The sequence below is a fragment of the Saimiri boliviensis genome (genome assembly GCF_048565385.1).
Source record: "Saimiri boliviensis isolate mSaiBol1 chromosome 9 unlocalized genomic scaffold, mSaiBol1.pri SUPER_9_unloc_1, whole genome shotgun sequence".
In the NCBI taxonomy this organism is placed as follows: Eukaryota; Metazoa; Chordata; class Mammalia; order Primates; family Cebidae; genus Saimiri; species Saimiri boliviensis.
In genome coordinates, this window is record NW_027412495.1 from 108165 (window position 1) to 113164 (window position 5000).

Below are 5000 nucleotides of genomic sequence, written 5' to 3' on the forward strand. Positions count from 1 at the left end.
ATGTAGAAACTAAGATGGAGTCTGTCCAGCTCAGGAAGCTACCAGAAAGCCTGAACGAGCTTTTAGTCTGAGAAAGAGAGAGTTAGTTTTAACTGGCAAAAAGCAGGTTATCACGTTATGAAGTGCAGTTGACATCAACCGGCTGTCACTCTACCTCGAGCAATCCACAAAAGCGCTAGTCAACAACAGGAGGAAAACAGCGGCTAACACGTCCCGAGGAAAAGGTATGCCTTCCTAGAATTCCGTGCCAAGGCAGGCATCGCCTGCGGTAATCCTAAGCGAGCAAAGTCTGACTTTTTAGATAGCATTTCTGTGTTGGGCAAATTCTACTGTGGCCCAGGGCATTCCCATTTTGCAAAGATGCTGGCTGGGAGAAGGAGAAAATAAGACATCATGATAAAAGGTGATTGAGACCCAGCCAAGATGAAGCTTTCCTAGGGAGGGAGGCCTGAGGAGTGAACGGGGTGAAAAAAACCCCCACCACCACAGTCCAGCCCGCCCACCCGCTTGCCCACGCGGACCAAAGGCTGTGCCATCGCCCGCAGCTGCCTCTGGGGAAGTGAGACCCTGCTCCACCCCCACCCCCCCATCTTCAAAACCAGTGGCCACTGAGTGAGGTGAGGCCTGGCGATCACCGATGCAAATGTCAACCGGTAAAGGGTGGGGGGAGGGGAGAGGAGATGGAGGCCCACCCGGCTGGCTCCAGAACGTTCCCAGCTCACAAAGGCACGGATTCGGAGTAAAGGGGTGGGGGAGGGGGCTTACAAAATAAACCAACTCCTCATAAAGCCCAAGTGGAAGAGTCTGTGTGCATGAAAGACACCAACAAACAAACACAAAGTGCTGATAAAAGAACAATAGGGCCCCCACCAGGGTGGAGGTTCCCTAGGCAACAAGGGAGAGAGGGAGGGGCCTCCAGATGGGAGGAAGAGAAACCGGTTGCCCCAGGCTCCGTGAAGTGGTCGGGCAGACCTCCCTCCGCGCCACCTCGATTTTCCATCCCGGTGGCCGCTAGGTGATGCCCGAAGACAACTGATGCTTGCAGGCGTCAGCACGGAAAAGAAGGGAACCGTGGATCGCTCTGGGTCGGGGTGGAGGTTGAGGAGGCGGAGGCGGGGGCGGGGGCGGGGGCGGGGGCGGGGGCGGGGGCGGGGGGCGGGGGCGGCTCAGGCACGCCGCGTCGCGTCGCCGGCCTCTCCCCGATCCCTCTCGGACCAGGTCGTTTCTGGGCCCAGGGAGTTCTCTCGGGTGATGCCCGCCTGCAACTAGTTGACCAGAGCCCCCAGGGGACACGGCCTAGGCACCCGCCCATGGGTTCATCGGGAACTTCAATTCCGCTAGAGAGGAGGGAGAGGAGACCGGGGGTGGGGGCGTGTGGACGGACGCTAGGGGTGGAGATGGGCCCTATCTAAGATGGAAGTCCGGTCCATAGCGTTTCCGAGTGGACTGCAGACCCACCACCTCAGAGTGGCAATACCTGTGACAGGGAAACGAAGGTCCGTGAAATCCACGCTCCCGGACACAGCGTGGATTTCACGGGGAGAAGAAGACAGCTTGCAGCACGTTCCCTCCTGCCCCGGGGTCAAGTTTTCACTCCCAAAGTTTGCATTTCTTCCCCCCACCCCCACAAATTTCCGCTCCCGCTCTCGCTGTCGTTGCCCAGGCTGGATGAAGTGCAGTGGTGCGATCTCGGCTCACCGAAACCTCCGCCTCCTGGGTTCCAGCGATTCTCCTGCCTCAGCCTCCCGAGTGGCTTGGGATGACAGGCACGTACCACCGTGCCCGGTTAATTTTGTATTTGTAGTAGAGGCGGGGTTTCTCCGAGTTGCCCCGGCTGGTCTCGAACTCTCGACCTCATGTGATCCACCCACCTCGGTCTCCCAAAGCGCTGGGATGACGGGCATGAGCCACCGCGCCCGGCGGCCTAGTATGCGTTTCTGAATCGTGTTCACCAGAGTCCACCCTCTGGTGAATCAGCCAGGAATCTAGTTCGGCGAATCCCAGAGCACCCACATCTGACCTCTAAGATCGGAGTCCACACACTACGCAGGGCTCCACGCGGCGTCTCACCACGAGAACACCACTGCCGTCCCAGCCCAGTAGCGATACAGTGGCCACGTCTTAGAAATCACTCACACCAACACACCGTGATAGGTCCTATGTCTAGAAATGTATGCCACGGTCATGAGCTTTCTTCCTTTTTTTTTTTTTTTTTTTTTTCCCCCTGAGACGGAGTCTCGCTCTTGTTACCCAGGCTGGAGTGCAATGGCGCGATCTCGGCTCACCGCAACCTCCGCCTCCTGGGTTCAGGCGATTCTCCTGCCTCAGCCTCCCGAGTAGCTGGGATTACAGGCACGCGCCACGATGCCCAGCTAATTTTTTGTATTTTGAGCAGAGACGGGGTCTCACCATGTTGACCAGGACGGTCTCGATCTCTCGACCTCGTGATCCACCCGCCTCGGCCTCCCAAAGTGCTGGGATGACAGGCTTGAGCCACCGCGCCCGGCTATGGGCTTTCTTCCTTAGCGCCTCCACGATGGGTTTCGCTAGGTAAGACTTTCCTTAACCGTTTATTTTTCAGTGGAGGCGTTTATCAGGGAACTACGAGAAGTATAGACGCCACAAGTGACAGAGAGAAAAGTCTGAAAGACGCCCCTTCCATCCAAGTGGGAGCCTGGCCTCGACGTCCCCAAATCATACGCCGAGTGGGGAAGCCCAGCAGGGCCCTCCCCGGAGCCGAAGGTCTCAGGACCTACAGTCAGAGAAGACACACCCTGTGGAACCCAAGTCATCCCGGGGGCCTTCGTTCTGCAGGCTCCCGTGAAGACGGGTCCCAGAAACAAAACGCGTCTGGCCTATTCTCTGATTCATCTGTCTCTGACGGGTTGACGTTTCAGGCGAACCTTCAAGGGGCCAAAGGCAAAGCTCTCCCTCTGCCCCCACGTGACCTCTCCATGAGCAGCGAAGGATGAGAGCCTCCCCAGGCCCAGGTCGCCAGATACCCCGATCCGTTTCTCCCCTCCCTCCGAGTGGGATTCCACACATCCGTCTTTGGGATGGGGTGACACAAAGTCCAAGTGACTTAAGTGAGTCACTGTCGGGAGAAAAGGAAAAAAGAGCAAGCTCGCACCCTGCCACCTTTCCCTGCGGCCGGCCGGCCCGCCCTTCCTTAGGTCGTTTCTGCCATGGATTGACTCCATCGATCCCCTCTCCCCGTGAGCACGGTGGCTCCCGCCCGTCATCCCAGCACTTTGGGAGACCCAGGAGGGCGGATCACTTGAGGTCAGGAGTTCGAGGCCAGCCTGACCAACATGGCGAAACCCCATCCCTACTGAAAATAGGAAAAGTGGCCGGGCGTGGTGGTGCGCGCCTATCATTCCAGCTACTGAAGGCTGAAGCAAGAGAAAAGGAGACTCTTCCAGCTCCACCGCGTCCCCCAACCCCCAGCCGCAGCAGCCAGCCTTCCTGTGGGGCGGCGCCTGCAAAAGCTTCCGAATGAACGGAGAGGAGCCCGAGGCGGTGGAAACCATCCCCTCCGCCTCCCGAAGGGGAACAGGGCTTTCTGCATTTGAATGGGGCCCTAGAAGGCGGCGCCGCTGCTGCTTCCAAAGCAGCGCAGAGCGAGACTCCATCTCAAAAAGAGAAGAATGAAAAAAAGAAAACAATATTCGCACGCCCGTTGCGGTCGGAAATCAGTCCCCGGAGACCAGGCACAGTGTGGCTGGAGCCCATCCATCATCCCAAAACTCTGAGACGCCGGGTCAGGAGGATTGCAACGAACCGATGAGACCCTGTCTGTAGAAAACATTTAAAAACGGACCTGACCGGTCAACGTGGTGAAACCCCGTCTCTACTAAAACGACAAAAAACATTAGCTGGGCATGGTGGCACGCGTCTGTAATCCCAGCTACTCGGGAGGCTGAGGCAGGAGAATCGCCTGAACCCAGGAGACGGAGGTTGCGGTGAGCCGAGATCGCGCCATCGCACTCCAGCCTGGGTAACAAGAGTGAAACTCCGTCTCAAAAACAAACAACAAAAAACCACGGATCTGAAAGCTGGGCGCAGTGGCTCCCGCCTGTCATCCTAGCACTTTGGGAGGCTGAGGTCGGTGGATCACCTGAGGTCAGGAGTTCAAAACCAGCCTAGCCAACACGGTGAAACCCCATCTTTAAAAAACAGAAACAAACCAAAAAGCAAAACAAAACAGTGGCTCACACCTGTCATCCCAGCACTTTAAGAGGCCGAGGCGGGCGGATCACCTGGGGTCGGGAGTTCCAGACCAGCCTGACCAACTTAATGAAATCCCGTCTCAAATGAATGAATGAATGAATGAATGAATGAACGAACGATCTTGGCACAGTGGCGCACGCCTGTGGTCCCAGGTACTCTGGAGGCTGAGGCGGAAGAATCTCTGGAGCTAAGGAGTCTCTAGACTGCAGTGAGTGAGTGAGTGAGCGAGCTACGATGACACCACTGCACTCCAGCCAGGGTGACAGAGTGAGACGCTGTCTCTAAATCAATAAAATCATTGGAAGGAGCTCTCTCTTTCTTACTTTCAGTGGGTGTGTCTCTCTTTAGGCCAGGTGAAAAACGAGAGAGAGAGAGAGAGAGAGAGAGAGAGAGAGAGAGCGAGCGCGAGCGCGCGCATTCCGACCATGAGGACCCAGACATGGTGTTTGATGATTTGCGTCTCCGTCTGTCTAGTCGCCCATCTGTCTCTTGGTGACTGAGGATTCCACAAATGAGGACAAGCGGCATCTATTGAGCTCTTTCTTTCTCCCTCTCGTGTGTCATCTGTGTGGTGAGAAAAGGGGGGAACAATAGGCTCTGATGGGAAGTCGTCCTCACGTCTGAGGAAGCTAAAGGCAAGCTGCTGACTGAAAGGAGGGCATCCTAGGTGACACTCTCATACCCGGGCAACCCTAGAAACGCATCTTACAGTTTTCATGTTTCATGCCGGGGCTATTTATCCCGTAAGTCAACCGACCCCTACCTACACC